Source organism: Pristiophorus japonicus, chromosome 16, assembly GCF_044704955.1.
Source record: "Pristiophorus japonicus isolate sPriJap1 chromosome 16, sPriJap1.hap1, whole genome shotgun sequence".
Classification (NCBI taxonomy): domain Eukaryota; kingdom Metazoa; phylum Chordata; class Chondrichthyes; family Pristiophoridae; genus Pristiophorus; species Pristiophorus japonicus.
In genome coordinates, this window is record NC_091992.1 from 38266936 (window position 1) to 38289729 (window position 22794).

The window sequence follows — 22794 nt, forward strand, 5'->3', positions numbered from 1 at the left end:
CCCCCAAGTCCAGCTGTCTGCAGTACTTTGCAATCTTTCTCCATTTAAATAATTTGATTTTTTTTCTGCCAAAGTGCATGACTTCACACTTTCCAACATTATACTCCATCTGCCAAATTTTTGCCCACTCACTTAGCATGTCTATGTCCTTTTGCAGATTTTTTGTGTCCTCCTCACACATTGCTTTTCCTCCCATCTTTGTATCATCAGCAAACTTGGCTACATTACACTCGGTCCCTTCTTCCAAGTCGTTAATATAGATTGTAAATAGTTGGGGTCCCAGCATTGATCCCTGCAGCACCCCACTAGTTACAAGTTGCCAACCAGAGAATGAACCATTTATCCTGACTCTCTGTTCTCTGTTAGTTGGCCAATTCTCTATCCATGCTAATATAATTCTCTATCCATTCTACTCCCAACCCCATGAACTTTTATCTTGTGCAGTAACCTTTTAAGTGGCACCTTGTCAAATGCCTTCTGGAAGTCCAAATACACTACATCCACTGGTTCCCCTTTATCCACCCTGTTTGTTACATCCTCAAAGAACTCCAGCAAATTTGTCAAACATGACTTCCCCTTCATAAATCCATGCTGACTCTGCCTGACCGATCGGTAACATTATTCCTATCAAACTGTAATACCTCACATTTATCTGTGCTGAACTTCTTTTGCCAATGGTATGCCCATTCTGCAAGTTTATTAATGTCCTCAAGTAATTCTCAGCATTGACTATCACCGAGTCCAGCCCCCCACGCCCCCCGGCCCCCTACAAATTTGGTGTGATCCAAAAATCCAGAAATTTAGTTTTTGATTCCAAAGTCTAAATCATTAATATAAATTGTGAACAACAGTGGCCCCAGCACTGATTCTTGTGGAACACCACTACACAACCTTCGGCCACTGTGAATAGCTACCTTTTACCCTTACTCTCTGTTTTCTGTCTTGAAGCCAGCAAGCTATCCATTCTGCTACTTGTTCCTGACTGAATTTTCTGACCTTGTTCATCAGTCTATTATGGGGTACCTTGTCAAAGGCCTTTTTAAAATCTAGATACATTACAACTACTGCATTACCATTAATATCGGGGTAATTGAAATCCCTCATGATTATTATTCAATGTTTTTTTACACATATTCCTAATTTGTCTGTATATTTCTTCCTCCACTTCCCTTCCACTATTAAGTGGTCTGTAGACTACACTTATTAGTGTGATTGATCCTTTATTATCTTGTATCTCTATCCATATGGATTCTACTTTTGTCTTGCTGATAGCTGCGTCACTTTTTTCTTGTGCCATTGTGTTATCCTTAATAGCTACAGCTATTCCACCTTCCCTTTTCTATCTTTTGTAAATATATTATACCCTGCAATGTTTAATTTCCAGTCCTGATTTTTCTGTAGCTATGTCTCAATAATCCCTACTATGTCTGGTTCCTCACAGCGCATGATTGCCTCCAGCTCCCCTGTTTTATTATGGATACTGTGTACATTGCTGTACAGACAGTTTAACTCATTTTTAATAGGATTTCCTCTCACTCTTTATGTTTAACCATCTTTTTAGACTCGTGTTCTATGGCTCTATTTATTCCCCTTCCATCAATGTCCTTCCTTACTTTATTCTTTCCTATGCTCTCTATTCCTGTTTTGTTTCATCATAGGCAATCTCTCGAAACGAGGATGACTTGCTTCCATGCCAAAAAGGGATGAGTTCACAGTGTTTAATTGAAGGACCTAATATTCCAGGTCCCGAACTATATCTTGAAGGGTGGAAGATGGAAGATGCCTGTGCGTGTACTTTTTTAATATGTGGTGGCCGTTGCACACCAGCCATCACATGGGCTTAACAGAACTAGATCTTGGTCCAGTGGCAAAGATTAACCAAGGTGACTGGAGACCAGCTCTGCTGCACGGACCTAGTGTGCACAAATGTTGCAGTGTGGGCTGGCCTGTGCTGCCCGCGGGCCCTTGCCTCATCTGGGCCCCGAACTCACACATCTCCTGGGCCCCTATCACGTCCCTCTACGAATTCTCGTTGCTCCTTCGCCCCGACATCGCCACTCATGCTGTACCTGCCCGCACTGCAATCAGTGACCTGGATTTGGGTGATGCCAAATGCAATTGCCCTCTTCATAGCCATCGCCCTCCTGCAGCAGCATGCGCTGCTCCTGCAGTGACATGCCACCACACGTTGCTCCCTCTAATGGCCCTGGCCTGTTGATGGTCTTACAGGCCGGGACCATGCCGATTTCCGGGCGGGCCACCGCACGCTGCTCCCTCTAATGCCCCCGGCCTGCTGTTTATATTTAGATTCGTTACGTTTCTTGTAGATCCTTCCCCCCCATCTTACTAGTTTAATTCCTTTGCCAAATGTTTTATCGGATTGTTGGGACATAGGTAGTGGTGTGTTCCAGGAATTGTGCTGGACTTCTTTTATTTTCCATTTAAATAAATGATTTGGATATGGGCACAAAAGTCATGTCAAAGTTGGATGATACCACAAATCTTTGGGACATGACAAACTGTGCGATAGTAGACGGCCACGTACAAGTGAGCAGAATGGACAGAAAGGTGATTAAATGTGAAGTAGTATGTTTTGGGAAACAGTGAAATGAATTAATCCCTAAACAGTAATGCCTGTAATTTCCTCAGGGCTTCTTCTGATCGTCTGCTGTAACTTTGGCAGAAGATCTACAGAAACCCTGGAGAAAGGGCATATACACGGATTTGGAGAATCCCGGGCAAATTCTGCCCCAAAGATTCTGAATAGAATGGAGGAACAGAGAGAGCTAGGGGTGCAAATGTGGAGATCTTTAAAGGTGGAAATGCGGGTAGAAAAGAGAAATGGAATTCTGAATCTTGAGGGTGTAAGGATTTCAGGGTACGCAGCCAATTAACCCTTCTATCCTAGTTTATAATAGATTCGGACCTGACATCTATAAGTCGCAATTAGTCTTTTATTTGTCACACAGCAGAGATCAACATGACAACAGTGTCTCAAGCAGTAGTTTACAGTACCAAACAGGTTACTGGACAGAGTTAGCGTGGTTCGCCTCCCTCTCCTCTCCTAGCCAGGAAGTTGTTAGGCCGAAGCCAGTGTGAATACATCTTGCGCAGGCTGCGGTCGATTCAGGGTGTTCTTCCTCTGTGCTGAACACTCAAAAACCTACTTCTTATAATCCTTTTCTTGACCACCTGACCTTATTCATGCACTCACTAGTTGCCCCTAAAGTCTCCAGTTCACCTCTTCTTCTTTGTACGTACTCTCCTGTTGTTTTTCTTGAATCTCCCAACTTCCCTTATCTTGCGGTCCCTGCTAACCTTTAACCGAAACAGCTCAATGTCCTCTACTATACTATAACCTTGGCTATCTGCCAGTGACCAGGGTTTGTTAGTTATTTTATTCATATCAGTTACACAAGTATCCTTAGAAAACCGCCTAGCTGTCTGGTTTGTGGTTAATGTCTTTTGCCCCAAACATGTTATGTCATGTCGTTATTAACCATATATAAATCAAAACCACATCTAACTAAAAAACAACTTTAGGGTGAAAAATACGAGAGTTAACATTAAATCTTAAGTATGTTAGTCGATTGTAGAATTATAAAAGAAACCCATACATAATAGAATTATTATCGTCGTTCATAATGTCTTACAGTCCCTGCCTTGATGGGGAGAAACTTCGTTTGACTCTTTGCTTGGTTCCTGCTTGGTCCACTATGGTATTCCGAATTCATCCTCACCTGGGGACCCACACTTCTCTCGCCTTGTTCGCTGTCTTTTCTCCTTCCATGTCTCCCTCGGAGTTGGTCTGGAATGGCATCCTTAGTCCTTTTCAGAAGTTGGAAAGTCTCCAACTGTTCATTACGGTGTTTCAGTTTTTCAACTCATTCTTTACTAGGCGAGTCAAGTACATTAGGTACACTATTATTATCAGTTGGAGTACGACCTGAGCGTATGAAATAATAAGAACCCATGGGTGGGCTGAGTTACCGAATGTGCCCAAAAAGCCCTATACTTTATCCAACCATGCCCACCTCATTTTGGAGTCTGTGTTCGCATTGTTCTATTTCCTACGCTCCGTCACCTCAAGACACAATTATTTCTTATTAATGTAGAGAGCTCTAAGCTATTTGTTCGCTGATTCAAATGTTTGATTAAACATCGTAAATAACATGTTAGGATTATTAGTTCAAGCAATATAATTCCTTGGGCACAAATCATAAATATTGACAATATTCTCATCCAGGGATGTTGACTGACATTGTGCATGGTTTCCATTGCTCATGCCTTTTGAGCACTTGTATGTCTCTGTTTACATTATCTTGTTGCATCTTAACCAAGTTCCAGAAGGCATTTGACAAGGTGGCACATAAAAGGTTACTGCACAAGATAAAAGTTCACGGGGTTGGGGGTAATATATTAGCATGGATAGAGGATTGGCTAATGAACAGAGAACAGAGAGTCGGGATAAATCGTTGGCAACTAGTAACTAGTGGGGTGCCGCAGGGATCAGTGCTGGGACCCCAACTATTTACAATTTATATTAATGACTTGGAAGAAGGGACTGAGTGTAACATAGCCAAGTTTGCTGACGATACAAAGATGGGAGGAAAAGCAATGTGTGAGGAGGACACAAAAAATCTGCAGAAGGACATAGACGGGCTAAGTGAGTGGGCAAAAATTTGGCAGATAGAGTATAATATTGGAAAATGTGAGGCCACGCACTTGGGCAGAAAAAAATCAAGGAGCAAGTTATTATTTAAATGGAGAAAGATTGCAAAGTGCTGCAGTACAGCAGGACCTGGGGGTACTTGTGCACGAAACACAAAAGGATAGTATGCAGGTACAGCAAGTGATCAGGAAGGCCAATGGTATCTTGGCCTTTATTGCAAAGGGGATGGAGTATAAAAGCAGGGAAGTCTTGCTACAGCTATATAAGGTATTGGTGAGGCCACACCTGGAATACTGCGTGCAGTTTTGGTTTCCATATTTACGAAAGGATATACTTGCTTTGGAGGCAGTTCAGAGAAGGTTCACTAGGTTGATTCCGGGGATGAGGGGGCTGACTTATGAGGAAAGGTTGAGTAGATTGGGCCTCTACTCATTGGAGTTCAGAAGAATGAGAGGTGATCTTATCGAAACGTATAAGATTATGAGGGGGCTTGACAAGGTGGATGCAGAGAGGATGTTTCCACTGATGGGGGAGACTAGAACTAGAGAGCATCATCTTAGAATAAGGGGCCGCCCATTTGAAACAGAGATGAGGAGAAATTTCTTCTCTCAGAGGTTGTAAATCTGTGGAATTCGCTGCCTCAGAGAGTTGTGGAAGCTGGGACATTGAATAAAGTTAAGACAGAAATAGACAGTTTCTTAAACAATAAGGGGATAAGGGGTTATGGGTGTAGGCGGGGAAGTGGAGCTGAGTCCATGATCAGACCAACCGTGATCTTATTGAATCATGGAGCAGGCTCGAGGGGCCGTATGGCCTACTCCTGTCCCTATTTCTTATGTTATGTTCTTATGTAAGTGTTGCTGGGAGGTATTGGTTCTTGTCAGAATGGACTTGAGGCTGAGAGATGAGGTGGTATGGGATGTCTGAACTTTATTATAGTTTTTAAAGACTCATACTGCCCAGTTATGTTAACCTGTACCTCGGTAACATTATGGGGTTGAAATTCAGTTTCTACCACCACCCTTTACCGCACACGGGAGGCGGCTAAGAGGCAGCAAAACCTACTTTCGATGGTAAGCCGCGTCCACACCTGCGCAGAAATTTAGTCGATTCTTTGGCAGGGGCACCAAGACCTAATGCTGTGCCAGCTAATGCCACCCGCATGGTGATGTCATCCCCCTTGGTGCCTTTATTGCGATATTTAGTTTGAACATCAGCCTTCCTGACAGATGTTCTTACAGCCTGGAAAAAGTGGTGAATAAACACCGGAACTTGGGCGGAATCGGCCAGAGAGCAAGGTATATTTTTTTCTTTACTTATTTCTTCATTTTTTCAGTTGTAACAGTGGGGAAGTTTGTGTGTGGGTCAGAGAAGTTTGAGTTTTTTTTCCTTTCTTCCGTTTTCTTCCTGTTTCCCAGTTAGCATGGCCGCAGCATCCAGATGCGAAATTCATTAGGCACTCCTGCGCTCCCGCCCGAGGATGGGTGTGCAAAGCTACTTTTTAGCACTGCTGACTCATCTTTGGGCTTAAATCTGAATTTGGCAGTTGGAACCTGCACCTAATGCCTTGGCGGTAAAATCAGCACTCAGGCGGTGACACCACCTAAAATACGGTGGTACCGAATTTCAACCACATGTGTCAAGCGGGCGTTTCCTATTCGGTTCATTTCAGTTGGTTTTAGGCAGAAAGAGGGCTATTTAATGTGGCAGGTATCTGACTCTTGGGTGTACCTGCTAGCGGTAGTGGTCACACAGCATTCTCCCTGACCTAGATATCTGCTTTCAGTGTGGTCCTCATGCCAGTTTTGTCGGATAACACATGCAGGTGGGTTAGTAAACCCACAAGCTGGTATTCCTGGATTATTACTATCACGTCTACATATCCAGGACCCTTTATTTTGTGTACAACAATCCAGATTAGATGGTTTCCATGTCATATTTTGTATGATTAAGTATTGTGGATGCTTCTCATATTGTGTACGGACACCTTCCTCTATTTAGCCTATGAACTCAACCATAAACACTTCCCACTTATCCTTCGTATTTAATCTTGGTAGCCATAGGACTACAGGTTCATGTTCTGGGTCCGATTATTAGTACCGTTTTTTCCACTGGGACATGGCAACTTAGCATAATATGACAATTATGCTTTGTAGCACTAAACCATTCTTTGGCTTCATCGAACCAATCTTTAAGTGATCATCGGTCACAAAATTTGGTATTCAATTATTTTCAATATTAGTCAGCCCCTTTTGTACCTCGTCCAGGAGAAAACTCCCATACATGGCACATATAGTAGCTTTAGATATCTCATCTTTGCTTTGAGTAGTGTCCTTAATCATCTCATTTACTTTGTCCTGGATTTTTTGAAAATATTTAGTGATGTCTACCGTTGACTTAAGGTTCTCATGCAACTCTCTGATTTGATCCACACTTCCCTTATTTACTTTACCCAATATCCCTTTTAATTGCTTCCTCATAGCCTCATCATACTTCCACATTGATTCTATGTCCATTCTGTTCCAAACAGCGGTACTTGTAGTTTTTCCTATTCCTATCCATTCTCCCAATCCTTGTTTACATCTCCTCTTACCTGTACTGTTTCCATTATTTCCATGTGTAAGGCATGCACCTGTGAGTATGCTCACAGGTGTTGCAGAGCTGTTGGAAAATCACAATTTTTTTTTTTTTAAAAACCACAAAAAAAAAAGGGCAGTTGAAAAGTGGTTGGAGTGTCCCCCAGATTAGGGGGCACTTGATTTAATGTTAATTATGTTTTACTCCAAAAGAGTTGTAGAGCTGTTGGAGGTGTGGCCTAATCATTTGGAGCTGTGCTGCAGTGAGGGAAGGAGCTCCTGCTTGAGGCCTGGAGAACCCTGAGAAACACCCCAGGAAGATGAGGAAGGGGCCTGCTACTATTCACCATCCAGAGGGAGAGGAGGAGAGCAGAAACAATAATCACTACTACTGCGACAGAGAGTTGAAGAGAGGGGGAATAATATCAACAATCTGAACAAACACCATCCAGTGTGGAAGGTGGGTATACTGGTGCATTCCCCGAAAGACTTTGTTTTATCGCTGGGGGGAGGAAAGATAATTTGCTCGAGGGCCGGAACATCGCGGGGTGTGTGTGTGTGTGGAAGTGCGTGTGGGGGTCTTGCTAAAAACTAGGTCCCACACACCACTGAAGCACCCCTCCCCCATTGCCTAGCCTGTGTCAGCTGGAGCTGCCTGGCTGAAGACTTCAATAACACTTCATTATTAACATCGTTGGGAGTGCTTTGCCTGGGTAGCTCCAGCTGTCCGAGGTAAAGACATCTTCTCCCCACACCCGAAGACCATCCTTAAAGACTGTGTTTTGCTTACCACCTGGGAGGTGCACCCCAGCAAAACACCCACCCAGCACTGTGAGGGGAGACCTGCCCTCACAGCTTCCCTCTTTCCTCTCTCTCTCTCCCTCTCCCCTCTCTCTCTGAGAGCCCTTTCCTTCTAATTCAAAACAATTATATTTAAAGACAACTGAGCAGAGGGAGAAAGGCCCCTCCCCAAATTGTTAACACGGGGAGAGGTGTGCCTCTTTAAGAGCTCCCTCTGCTCACATTAACGAGGCCAATTAAGTCTTTTAAGGCCTGTGACTTTGGGGTGCGTGTAGCCCTTAAAGGGACCCCATGATGGCGACCCCATCCACGCCGGTGGCAGGGCAAGCAAAAACATATGCGCAGGCGGCGTCTGCATCCACGGCACCTCCTGCTGCCCTGCCACCGTTCAGACTAATAACTAAAAAAAACGGGATCAAGAGCTACACTCACCCCACAATGAGCATCGAGGAGTGTGTGCGGGCGATGGCTGGGGTAGTCGGCCCCTCGGCCATTGTCGCAGCCACCAAGATGTCCGGGAAGGCTGTGTTCTTCCTGGGGTCAGAGCGGGCGGTGTCCCTGGCCCTCGAAAAGGGGCTCACGGTAGGCGGGACGTTCCTGCCGGTGGACCCTCTCGAGGCCACTGCGCAGAGGGTCATACTATCAAACGTCCCGCCCTTTGTTCCCGCTGAGCTGCTCCTCCCTCACCTACATCAACTGGGGGAGGTAAGGTCAGGGATTAACCCGATACTGCTCGGCCTCAGGGAGAACAGCCTGCGCCACGTGTTCTCCTTCCGCCGCCAGCTCTTTGTCCGGCTGGCGCGGGAGGAGATGACGGAGAGCACCTTAAATGTGGTGCACGAGGAGACTGCCTACCACGTCTTCTGGACGTCGGACGGCGTGCGGTGCCATGCCTTTAGGGAGGTGGGGCACGTTCGTAAGAACTGCCTCGCCTCCAAGGCCGCCAAACCACCTAAGGCGGCCAAGGCTGGCGCCGCCGTCACCCCTCCCCCGAGTAGCGTCCGCGTACCGGGAGCTGTGGGTGCGCAGGCATCGTCGGAGGCCTTTATTTTCACGGCCTCCGGCTGGGGAGAGGGAGAGCGTCCGGGTGGAAGGAAGGCGCGGAGGAAGGCGAAGCACCTCGAGAGGGGTCCCCTCAGTGCACCGGACAGTCCCATCACCGCGCTCGGCCCACCCCTGTCACCGGCGAGCATGGGGTGCCCTGAGCTCATGCCCGAGCTCTCGACCAATACCGCAGAGGGGCTCGGGTGCGGGCAAGAAAAGCAAAAGGGGGGAGTGGAGCAGGAGGCCTCGGCAGACATGGAGGTCTCCCTGCCTCCGCGCCCCCCCAGGAAAAAAAGGAGGCGCCGCTCCAATGAGGTGGAGGGTGAACAACATCCCTCCGCGGAGGTGTCAGTGCCCGCCGCGTGTCCCGCGTCCCCCACCAGCACGCCCAAACTGCGCCGTAGGCGGGGGGAATCTGTTCCCGGGGAGGGTCAGACAGTCGAGGCTGCCCAGCCTCTGCCTCCTGGGGATGGCGAGAAAGATCTGCCTGTCGTGGGGGGCGTGGGGCCGGCGCAGGAATGTGTCGCCGCCGGGTCGAGCGTCCTGGGGACTGAGGCGGGTGGGGCCCAAAAGGCCGAACTGGACCACCCAGGCAACAATCAACATCCCCCGGGACTTGCTCGATCCGGCAGAAATAGAACATTTAAAAAATTTTAAAGAATCCACATGCTGGGCCGGGGGCTGGCGGTGGGGAGGGGAAAGAACACCAACCCTCACCCCCAACTTTGGAGCTGGGGGACTTGGAGGACCTGGAGCAGTTTTTCGACCAGGTTTCTCCATGTTCGCCGGTGCCTGGGGCAGAGGGGAACCCCTTCCGCTGCCGCTTCCTGACCCAGCACCACAATTAAAAGAGCCCAGTGAGGACTCCTCTGCCGACGATCCTGGGGGTGGGATCGGGACAGAGCCAGTGCCGGATGGAGCGGCCGGGCCGTTTGCCGTACCTCGTGCGGTCGACGGACCGGCTGCTGGCGGCGACCTCCCGGAGGGGGACGGGGACTCGGTGGAGGACGCGGGGGAAGATCTGGAGTCCATCGCCAGTGAGGCGGTGGATCTACTCGTGCCCGCCGCTGAGTCCCCCCTCATTCCTGTAAAGGAGCTCCGGGACTTTATGGTCCAGAGCCAGGGTCGCCGCAACCGAGCCCATCTGGCCCTGGAAAAATGGTCTGAGCCGGCGCTGCTCATCAGGTCCATCCGCGCCACCACTAAAACTATGGCCGCAGGCGGGCCCTTATCAAAGGTGCAAAGCCTTGAGCTGCGCCGGCTCAAAACGTTCCTCGCTGGGTTGCTGAGGGAGTGGAGGTCAACAAACGACTCCACTCCACCCCCCCACAATAATTTAAGGTAGAGGTTGCACTCTGCTTTTGTCATGAAGATAACCATAGCCAGCCTCAACATCAACGGCGGCAGAGAGGCACGCTGTAGATTTAACAATTTTTCGCTCCTGCGGGAGGGGAAATATGTGGTGTGCTTCCTGCAAGAAACCCACACCGTTCCGGGAGACGAAGCCACGTGGCTCCTGGAATGGCAAGGAGAGGTCCGCATGAGCCACCTCACCGCCACTTCTTTTGGGGTGGCCATCTTGCTGGCCCCGCATTTTCAGCCGGAGATCTTGGGGATCGAGGAGCCCGTGCTAGGCCGCTTGCTGCACGTCATGGTTCGCCTGGGGGACGTGCCGCTCCATGTCATGAACGTGTACGCCCCTCAGCCCGGCCCGCAGCAAACGCGTTTCTTCGAAGAAGTGTCCGCTCTTCTTGGCTCCGTCGACGTCGGCAACTGCATTGTCCTCGGGGGGGGATTTTAACTGCACCAGCTGGTGTGGGCGGAGCTCGCTTCGCTCCGCGCGAGGACGGGGTCCGCGTACTGGCATTTTAACAACCGGCTGCTGGAGGATGAGCGGTTCCAGGACTTGTTCCGTCGTTTTCGGGCCGACTGGAGAAGGAAGCAGGGGGGCTTCCACTCCTTGAGGTTATGGTGGGACGTGGGCAACGCTCACGTCTGTGTCTTCTGTCAAGGGTATGCGAGGGGGTCGACCAAGAGGCGGCGGCCAGGGTCGGGCGCCGAGAAAAAGAGGTGCTCGACCTGGAATCCCGTCTCGGTCACGTCGTTGAGCACCCGGCCCTGCGGACAGTGTACGAAGCGAAGAAGGCCGCGCTGAAGGACCTGCAGTTCGGCGGGTCCCAAGGCGCATTTGTGAGGTCACGGATCCGGTTCCTGTGGGATTTGGACCGTGGCTCCCCCTTCTTCTACTTGCTGGAAAAAAGACAGGGTGTCCGTAAGCAGCTCTTGACGCTGCTGGCTGACGACGGCTCTTTCGTCTCGGATCCGGAGGGCATCAGCTACAGGGCCTGAGAATATTACGGGGCTCTGTTCTCTCCAGAGCCGTCCAGCGAGGAAGCGCGTAGAGTTTTGTGGGAGGACCTGCCGAAGGTCAGCCCTGAGGGCGCCGAAAATCTGGAAGCTCCGCTAAGCCTGGCGGAGCTGACCGGCGCCCTCGACCGGCTCTCGAGGGGAAAAGCACCGGGGCTGGACGGGCTGACCGTGGAGTTCCACAGGGCGTTCTGGGACGTCCTGGGGGGTGACTACGCGCGGGTCCTGGAGGAAAGTCTGGCGACCGGGGAGATGCCCCTCTCTTGGTGCAGGGCAGTCATCGTCCTGCTGCCTAAGAAGGGCAATCTCCACCTACTTAAGAACTGGTGCCCGGTCTCCCTCCTTAGTACAGGTGACAAAATCTTTGCCAGGCTGATGTCTGCTCGCCTTGGCACCGTGCTGGACCACATGATCCACCCCGACAGTCCTACACGGTCCCGGGCCGGACAATCCACGATAACATCCATCTGGTCCGGGACCTCATCCATCATTCCCAGGAGGCTGGTCTGTCGGGCGCCTTCCTATCTCTCGACCAAGAGAAGGTGCTCGACAGGGTGGATCACGACTATCTGTTCGGAACTCTGCGCGCTTTCGGGTTCGAGATGCATTTCGTCGCCCAGATCCGACTTTTGTATGCCGCCGCAGAGTGTCTGATTAAGGTTAACGGGTCCTTGAAGGCGCCCCTTCGCTTTAGGAGAGGGGTGCGCCAGGGATGCCCCATGTCCGGCCAGTTATATGTCATCTGCGTGGAGCCTTTCCTGCGCTTCCTGCGGACGAGGTTGACGGGACTGGCTCTGCAAGGGCCGGGCGTGGAGGTCGTCCTCTCGGCTTACGCCGATGACGTGCTCCTCACGATAGAGGATCCCGTTGACCTGCGGAGGATGCGTGAGTGCCAGGAGATTTACTCGGCCGCATCCTCCACCAGGATCAACTGAGAGAAATGTTCCGGACTCCTGGTGGGTCAGTGGCGGGTGGAATCTCTGCCGGAGGAACTCAGGCCTTTTGCCTGGAGCACAACCCATCTCCTCTACCTGGGATTCTACCTTTGCCCCGACGAGGATGCCTGGCCGGCGAACTGGCAAGAGCTGGAGGCCAAGGTCGCCGCTCGTCTAGGGTGCTGGACAGGACTGCTCCGAGTGCTGTCCTACAGGGGTCGAGCGCTAATCATAAACCAGCTTGTGGCCGCTGTGCTGTGGTACCGGCTGGTCACTTTGACCCCTCCCCCTGCGTTTGTCGCCAAGATACAGAAGAAGATGGTGGACTTCTTCTGGAACAACAGGAAGCACTGGGTCTCTGCTGCGGTCTTGAGTCTCCCGCTGAGGGAGGGCGGTCAGTCATTGGTGTGCGTCAGCGCCCAGCTAGCGACTTTCCATCTTCAGACCCTGCAGAGATATCTTTACATCGAGCCCCCTCCTAGGTGGCGTGCGCTGGCGACGTATTTCTTCCGCCAACAGCACGGCCTCAACTACGTCACGCAGCTCCTGTTTGTGAGCTTGGGAGGTGTCAGGACCGCCCTCCAGGGACTGCCTGTCTTTTACAAGGAACTCACCAGGGTCTGGAACAAAGTCTCCACCAAGCGCAGCTCTCCACTGGCTGGAGTGGCGACTGTCCTGCAGGAGCCGCTGCTCGGGAATCCGTACTTCCATGACCGAGGTTTTAGGTGGCAGTCGGACGAGAGGGCTGTGGCTTGCGAGGTGACCAGGGTCAGGGACCTGCTCAATGGCGGAGGAGCGGGCTGGATGGCGCCAGACATGCTGGCACGGCGCCTAAATTCAGCCGACGTCCGCCGCGCGTCCGATGCCATCGAGACGCTAAAAACAGCTCTGGGCCCTGACTCCGTTAGTTGTGTCGAGGAGGCTCAATTACGTGGAGAGATCCCATCCGAACTGACCCCTGTCCGGACGGAATTCCTCATTGGCGCCAAACCCCGGAACCTCCCTCGGGAGCCAGCGCCTCACAACTTGAGCCGCCTCGGGGAAATCCCTTCCATGCCTTTCAGTTTGCGCGGAGGGTTTTCTTGTACGGGCTGCTCCTGCACACTCTCAACCTTGCCATCCTCGCCTGCCGTCCGGACACACCATGGCGTACCATCTTGCCGTCCGGAGGAGACGGGGGTCCCCGATGGAGTGCACTCTACGCGGGAGTCCTCCCACGATTTATCGGGGACTTAGCCTGGAGGGTGGTGCACGGAGCAACAAATTTTTAAGCCGGTTCACAGGCTCCCAGGCCGCCTGCAATTTCTGCGTTCTGGAAGAGTCCGTGTTCCACGTTTTTACTCTATGTGTTAGGTTGCAGCCCCTGTTCCACTATTTAAAGGGGCTGCTCCTGAAATTCTGGTTGCACTTCAGTCCCACACTCCTGATCTTTGGGCACCCTGTGCAGAGGGGAGCGGGTAGGTCCGAAGGCCTCCTCGTAGGACTGTTCCTGGGCACGGCCAAGGGTACCATCAGCCGGTCCAGGCAGCGGGCGGTCGAGGGGGTCGTTCAGCCTGACTGCCTGCCTCTCTTCCACACGTACATCCGGGCCAGGGTGTCCTTGGAGATGGAGCACGCGGTGTCCACTGGTACGCTCGCGGCTTTCCGCGAGAGGTGGGCGCCGGAGGGACTGAAGTGCATCGTTACCCCCGGCAACCAAATTTTAATTTGATTTTATATGTTTTAAAGTTTAATTTGTTTTAATTGCTGGGTTTTTAGTGTCCCCCTCCCCTTTTATAGGGGGCACTTGTAAATTATGGTTTTCGAGCCCCCAAAAAAACACCAAAAAAAGTACAAAAATACAAAAAAAAAACCAAAAAAAGGGTCCTTGGGAAATGTTTGGAGTGTCCCCCAGATCGGGGGGGCACTTGATCTAACTTCATTTTGTTGACTCGAAAAGAGCCGTTGGAGGCGTGGCCTAATCATTTGGAGCCTGGAGCAGTGAGGGAAGGAGTTCCTGCTTTAGCTCCTGCCTGAGGCCTGTGAACCCTGTGAAACACTCCAGGAAGAGGAGGATGGGGCCTGCTACTACATTTCAATTCATCCAGAGGGAGAGGAGAAGAGCAGAGAACTTCAACAACTTTACTACTGCTACAGAAAGTTGGAGAGAGGGGAAAAAGAATATCATCCATCCAGTGTGGAAGGAGGGCGAGCAACTAATATTCTTCAGGTGGGTGAACTGATGCACTCCCTCTGAAGACATTGTTGTATTGGTGGGGGGAGAAAGAAGATTGAATTGGGGGCTGGAACATCGCGGGGTGTGTGTGTGTGTGTGTGTGTGTGTGGAAGTTTGTGTGGGGGTCTTGCCCACAAATAGGCCCCACACACCACTGAAGCACCCCTCCCCATTGCCTGGCCTGGGAAAGCTGGAGCTACCTGGGTGAAGACTTGTTGTTAACCCCAATTAACATTGTTGGGAGTGCTGTGCCTGGGTAGCTCCAGCTGCCCCAGGTGAAGACATCTTCTCCCCCCACCCGAAGACCACCTAATAAGACTGTTTTGTTTGCACTATCTGGTGGTGCACCCCAGCAACACCCACCCATCACTGTGAGGGGAGACCTGCCCTCACAGCTTCCCTCTTTCACACGCCCCTCTCTGTCTGTCTCTGTCTCTCCCCTCTCCCTCTGAGAGCCCTTTCCTCCTAATTCAAAACAATTATATTTAAAGACAACTGAGCAGAGGGAGCAAGGCCCCTCCCCAAATTGTTAACTAGGGGAGAGGTGTACCTCTTTAAGAGCTCCCTCTGCTCACATTAACGAGGCCAATTAAGTCTTTTAAGGCCTGTGACTTTGGGGTGCGTGGAGCCCTGAAAGGGACCCCGTGATGGCGACCCCATCCACATCGGTGGCAGGGCCTCCTGCTCCTCCTGCTGCCCTGCCACCGTTCAGACTAATAATTAAAAAAAACGGGGTCAAGAGCTGCACTCACCCCACTATGACCATTGAGGAGTGTGTGCGGGCGATGGCTGGGGTAGTCGGCCCCTCGGCCATTGTTGCGGCCTCCAAGATGTCTGGGAAGGCTGTGTTCTTCCTGGGGTCGGAGCGGGCGGTGTCCCTGGCCCTTGAAAAGGGGCTCATGGTGGGCGGGACGTTCCTGCCGGTGGACCCTCTCGAGACCACCGCGCAGAGGATCATTCTTTCGAACGTCCCGCCCTTTGTTACTGCTCCCCCACCTACATCAACTGCGGGAGGTAAGGTCGGGGATTAACCCGATACCGCTCAGCCTCAGGGAGACCGGACTGCGTCACGTGTTCTCCTTCCGCCGCCAGCTTTTTGTCCGGCTGGCGCGGGAGGAGACGACGGAGGGCACCTTCAACGTGGTGCACAAGGGGACCGCCTACCGGGTCTTCTGGACGTCGGACGGCGTGCGGTGCCATGCCTGTCGGGAGGTGGGGCACGTTCACAAGAACTGCCCCGCCTCCAAGGCCGCCAAAACACCAAAGGCAGCCAAGGCTGGCGCCGCCGCCACCCCTCCCCCTAGTAGCGTCCACGTACCGGGAGCCGTAGGTGCACGGACATCGTCGGGGGCCTTTGTTTTCACGGCCTCCGGTGGGGGGGAGGGAGGGCGTCTGGGCGGAAGGAAGGCACGGAGGAAAAGTAAACACCTCGAGGCGGGTCCCCTCAGTGCGCCGGACAGCCCAATTACCGCGCTCGGCCCACCCCTGTCACCGGCGAGCGTGGGGTGCACTGAGCCCGTGCCCGAGCCCTCGACCAATACCGCAGAGGGGCTCGGACACGGGCAAGAAAAACAAACGGGGGGAGCGGAGCAGGAGGCCTCGGCAGACATGGAGGTCTCCCTGCCTCCGCGTCCCCCCAGACAAAAAAGAGGCGTCGCTCCAATGAGGAGGAGAGGGAACAACATCCCTCCATGGAGGAGTCGGTGCCCGCCGCGTGTACCGCGTCCCTCACCAGCGCACCCAAACCGCGCCGTAGGCGGGGGGAATCTGACCCCGGGGAGGGTCAGACAGTCGAAGCTGCTCAGCCTCTGCCTCCCGGGGATGGCGAGGAAGATCTGCCTGTCGTGGGGGGGGGGGGGGCGTGGGGCCAGCGGAGGAATGCGTCACCGCCGGGTCGAGTGTCCCGGGGACTGAGGCGGGCGGGGCCGAAAAGGCCGAACCTGAGCCCGCCCAGCCAACAATCAACATCCCCCGGGACCTGCTCAATCCGGCAAAAATTTTAAAGAATCTGCACACGCTGGGCCGGGCGGTGGCGGTGGGGAGGGGGAAGAACACCAACCCTCACCCCAACTTTGGAGCTGGGGGAATTGGAGGACCTGGAGCATTTTTTCGATCGGGTCTCTTCCATGTTCCCCGGTGCCTGGGGCAGAGGAGGAACCCCTTCCGCTGACGCTTCCTGACCCAGCACCACAATTAAAAGAATCCAGTGGGGACTCCTCTGCGACGATCCTGGGGGTGGGATCGGGGCAGAGCCAGGGCCGAATGGAGCGGCCGGGCCGTTTGCCGTACCTCGTGCGGTCGACGGACCGGCTGCTGACGGCGACCTCCCGGAGGGGGACGGGGACTCAGTAGAGGACGCGGGGGAAGATCTGGAGTCCATCGCCAGTGAGGCGATGGATCTCCTTGTGCCCGCCGCTGAGTCCCCCCTCATTCCTGTAAAGGAACTCTGGGACTTTATGGTCCAGAGCCAGGGTCGCCGCAACCGAGCACATCTGGCCCTGGAAAAATGGTCCGAGCCGGCGCTGCTCATCAGGTCCGTCCACGCCGCCGCTAAAACCATGGTCGCGGGCAGGCCCTTATGAAAGGCGCAAAGCCTTGAGCTGCGCCAGCTCAAAACGTTCCTTGCTGGGTTGCTGAGGGAGTGGAGGTCAACAAACGACTCCACTTCCCCCCCACCCCCCACAATAAGTTAAGGTAGAGGTTGCACTATGCTTTTGTCATGAAGATAACTATAGCCAGCCTTAACATCAACGGCGGCAGAGAGGCACGCCGTAGATTTAACAATTTTTCGCTCCTGCGGGAGGGGAAATATGTGGTGTGCTTCCTGCAAGAAACCCACACCGTTCCAGGAGACGAAGCCACGTGGCTCCTGGAATGGCAAGGAGAGGTCCGCATGAGCCACCTCACCGCCACTTCTTGTGGGATGGCCATCTTGCTGGCCCCGCATTTTCAGCCGGAGATCTTGGGGGTCGAGGAGCCCGTGCCAGGCTGCTTGCTGCACGTCACGGTTCGCCTGGGCGATGTGCCGCTCCATCTCGTGAACGTGTACGCCCCTCAGCCCGGCCCGCAGCAAACGCGCTTCTTCGAAGAAGTGTCCGCTCTTCTTGGCTCCGTCGACGTCGGCGACTGCATTGTCCTCGGGGGGATTTTAACTGCACCCTCGAGGCGAGGGACCGCTCCGGTGCCCCACAGAGCATGACGGCGATTGAGAAGTTGAGGGACCTGGTCGGGTCGGTTGGTGGACGTCTGGCGAAATCTCCATCCCGACTCCAGTGCCTTTACTTGGGTGAAGCCTGGAAGAGGATGGTCCAGAATCGACCGCCTTTACATGTCTCGGGCGCACGTTTCCTGCGTCCCGGCGGCCTCCATGCGGCCGGCGCCGTGTTCGGACCACCACCTGGTGTGGGCGGAGCTCGCTTCGCTCCACGCGAGGATGGGGTCCGCGTACTGGCATTTTAACAACCAGCTGCTGGAGGACGAGCGGTTCCAGGACTCGTTCCGTCATTCCTGGGCCGACTGGAGAAGGAAGCAGGGGGGCTTCCCCTCCTTGAGGCTATGGTGGGACGTGGGCAAGGCTCACGTCCGTGTCTTCTGTCAAGAGTATGCGAGGGGGTCGACCAAGGGGCGGGCGGCCAAGGTCGGGTGCCTAGAAAAAGAGGTGCTCGACCTGGAATCCTGTCTCGGTCAAATCGTCGAGGACCCGGCCCTGCGGACGGTGTACGAAGCAAAGAAGGCCGCGCTGAAAGACCTGCAGTTCGTCGGATCCGGAGGGCGTCAGCAATGGGGCCCGAGAATATTATGGGTCCTGTTCTCCCTGGAGCCGCCCTGCGAGGAAGCGCGTAGAGTTTTGTGGGAGGACCTGTCGAAGGTCGACCCGGAGGGCGCCGAAAATCTGGAAGCTCCGCTAAGCCTGGCGGAGCTGACCGGCGCCCTCGACCGGCTCGCGAGGGGAAAAGCCCCGGGGCTGGACGGGCTGACTGTGGAGTTCCACAGGGTGTTCTGGGACGTCCTGGGGGGGCGACTACGCGCGGGTCCTGGGGGAAAGTCTGGCGACCGGGGAGATGCCCCTCTCTTGGCGCAGGGCAGTCATCGTCCTGCTGCCTAAGAAGGGCGATCTCCGCCTACTTAAGAACTGGCGCCCGGTCTCCCTCCTCAACATGGACTACAAAATCTTCGCCAGGGTGTTGTCTGCTCACCTTGGCGCCGTGCTGGACCACATGATCCACCCCGACCAGTCCTACACAGTCCTGGGCCGGACAATCCACGATAACATCCATCTGGTCCGGGACCTCATCCATCACTCCCAGGAGGCTGGTCTGTCGGGTCGCCTTCCTATCCCTCGGCCAAGAGAAGGCGTTCGACAGGGTGGATCACGATTATCTTTCGGGTTCAGGACACATTTCGTCGCCCGGATCCGACTTTTGTACGATGCCACGGAGTGTCTGATTAAGGTTAACGGGTCCTTGAAGGCGCCCCTTCGCTTTAGGAGAGGGGTGCGCCAGGGATGCCCCATGTCCGGCCAGCTATATGCCATCTGCGTGGAGCCTTTCCTGCGCCTCCTGCGGACGAGGTTGATGGGACTGGCTCTGTAAGGGCCGGGTGTGGGGGTCGTCCTCTCGGCTTACGCCGATGATGTGCTCCTCACGGTAGAGGATCCCGTTGACCTGCGGAGGATGCGTGAGTGCCAGGAGAGTTACTCGGCCGCATCCTCCGCCAGGATCAACTGGGAGAAATGTTCCGGACACCTGGTGGGTCAGTGGCAGGTGGACTCCCTGCTGGAGGAGCTCAGGCCTTTTGCCTGGAGCACGACCCATCTCCTCTATCTGGGAGTCTACCTTACCCCCGACGAGGAAGCCTGGCTGGTGAACTGGCAAGAGCTGGAGGCCAAGGTCGCCACTCGCCTAGGACGCTGGACAGGACTGCTCTGAGTGCTGTCCTACAGGGGTCGAGCGCTAGTCATAAACCAGCTGGTGGCCGCAATGCTGTGGTAACGGCTGGTCACTTTGACCCCTCCCCCTGCGTTTGTTGCCAAGATACAGAGGAAGCTGGTGGACTTCTTCTGGAACATCAGGAAGCACTGGGTCTCTGCCGCGGTCTTGAGTCTCCCGCTTAGGGAGGGCGGTCAGTCGTTGATGTGCATCAGCACCCAGCTAGCGACTTTCCATCTTCAGACCCTGCAGAGATACCTTTACGTCGAGCCCCCTCCTAGGTGGTGTGTGCTGGCGACCTATTTCTTCCGCCAACAGCACGGCCTCAACTACGACACGCAGCTCCTTTTTGTAAGCTTGGGGGGCGTCAGGACCGCCGTCCAGGGGCTGCCTGTCTTTTACAAAGAACTCACCAGGGTCTGGAACAAAATCTCCACCAAGCGCAGCTCTCCACCGGCTGGAGTGGCGGCTGTCCTGCAGGAGCCGCTGCTCGGGAATCCGCGTACCTCCATGACCGAGGTTTCAGGTGGCAGTTGGATGAGAGGGATGTGGCTGACGAGGTGACCAGGGTCAGGTACCTGCTCAATGGCGGAGGAGCGGACTGGATGTCGCCAGAGATGCTGGCACGTCAACTAAATGCGGCCGATGTCCGCCGCGCGGCCGATGCCATCGAGTCGCTAAAAACAGCTCTTGGCCCTGACTCCGTTAGGTGTGTCAAGGAGGCTCAAGCACGTGGGGAGATCCCGTCCGAACTGACCCCCGTCCGGATGGAATTCCTCATCGGCGCCAAACCCCGGAACCTCCCTCGGGAGCCGGCGCCTCACAACTTGAGTCGCCTCGGGGAAATCCCCTCCGTGCCTTTCAGTTCTGCACGGAGGGGTTTCCTGTACGGGCTGCTCCTGCACACTCTCAATCTTGCCATCCTCATCTGCCGTCCGGACACGCCATGGCGTACCATCTTGCCGTCCAGAGGAGACGGGGGTCCCCGATGGAGTGCACTCTACGCGGGAGTCCTCCCACTATTTATCGGGGACTTGGCCTGGAGGGTGGTGCACGGAGCAATCCCGTGCAATAAATCTTTAAGCCGGTTCACGGGCTCCCAGGCCGCCTGCAATTTCTGCGGTCTGGAATAGTCCGTGTTCCATGTTTTTATTGAATGCACGAGGTTGCAGCCCCTGTTTCATTATTTAAAGGGGCTGCTCCTCAATTTCTGGCTGCACTTCAGTCCCACACTCCTGATCTTTGGGCACCCTGTGCGGAGGGGAGCGGGTAGGTCCGAGGGCCTCCTCGTAGGACTGCTCCTGGGCACGGCCAAGGGTGCCATCAGCCGGTCCAGGCAGCGGGCGGTCGAGGGGGTCGTTCAGCCTGACTGCCTGCCTCTCTTCCACACGTACATCCGGGCCAGGGTGTCCTTGGAGATGGAGCACGCGGTGTCTACTGGTACGCTCGCGGCTTTCCGCGAGAGGTGGGCGCCGGAGGGACTGAAGTGCATCGTTACCCCCGGCAACCAAATTTTAATTTGATTTTATATGTTTTACAGTTCAATTTGCTTCAATTGCCGGATTTTTAGTGCCCCCCTCCCCTTTTATAGGGGGCACTTGTAAAATATATGGTTTTAATGCCCCCCAAAAAAAAATCACAAAATAAACACACAAAAAAAAAAGAAACAAAAAACATTTTTAAAAAAGGGGCAGTTAAGTGTCTGGCGTGTCCCCCAGATCGGGGTGCACTTGATCTAACATTTATTTTGTTCCCCCAATAGATCAAATTTTAATTTGATCTATTAGTGTCTAAAGTTTAATTTGTTCATTTGTCGGTTTTGGTGCCCCATTTACAGGTTCAAATAAATAATTGTAGAGCTGTTGCATTGTGAATGGCTTAGTCAGTCATGTGATGTTCACAAGACTCAATAAAACCCCAGTCAGTTGGGTCTAGGTCATTCACGATGTGAGGTCTGTAGCTGTGAGCCTACTGGATGAACTGGTAATGTGTAGTGTGATTGTTAAAGCTATGTTAATAAATCAACTAGTTCTTAATCGCATTGTGTTGCTTTGAATTCTTAAGCAAAGAATGTATGAAGCAAATACATTACACTTGGTATTTCAGGGTCATAATAACTTCCTTCTGCAGGTGGCCATGGCTTGTCTATTTCTCATCCTGCATTTCTTTCTTTAACATGCTTCACCATTTGTTTAACTAATTTATCATAAAGATTCCATGTTGAGGTTTACATCAGGTGTCTGACATGCATATTGCTGGCAGATCAAACACTACTAGGACAATTTCATTCCTAACATCATTGTACAGGACCTCTTGTGTCCTGGTAACCACTAGTCCATTCTTTGGAACTTCAGTTGTGTATGGACAGGGTCTGTTGCTATTTCGAGGCGCAGTTTTGGTCCCATGGTTCCCTTTAGATGTCTTAAAAGTTATTTGTCCGTAGTTAAAACACATGCCCAAACAACATGTCCCATTTTCTAGAGACTCATCTTCCCAGGCAAAGAACCAACAATAAAATCCCTCATGTCAGTTAGGGCCAGGTTAGGATGGATATATTCTTGCCTTGTTCTGTTTTTTGATTTTATACGGCACTCCCACTACTTCTTCCATGTGTTTCTTAGAATTTATCCTAGACCAGCCCCTTCCATTCACCATCCATTCCGTAGTTGGCCCACAGCATACACATTTTAACATTACTCTCTCTCCTTCGAGGACATAGACAACACTTTTTTTTTGTGACAATTTTTACGTACAATGGTTACATTACAAAGTGGTTGAGGCCTAAATGAACATTTTGTTCCAATATCGTTTATTTCAGGGGGCACATGAAAGCTTCTTAGTATCATCTTGGAGGTTCCTCCCAGGCTAGTGAGGAGGCCGAAGATGATCAAACCCGGTAGCCTCATGGTTTGGTTTTGCCTGTTAGAAGAGGTGCAGTATTTATTCTTTCACAGTTTTTCGCTGATTGATGTGATACCACTTAGCCAGTTTCACACCATTCTTCTTTCCTGGGAATTGTACCAAATACACAGCAGGACTTGTCCTATCAATTATAGGGAATGGTCCATGCCATCTGGAGTTAAAAACATGATTCCTCTTTCCACAATTGAGGACCTGGTATTCGAATGGTTGTACCTTTTTATCAAAATAATTTTTTATTTGATTTTTGGATCTTCCCAAATTTTGTGCTTCAAATTGGTTCGTTTGAATAACGCATTCTATCATTTGATTCAACCATTCGGTATTACAGCTCCCT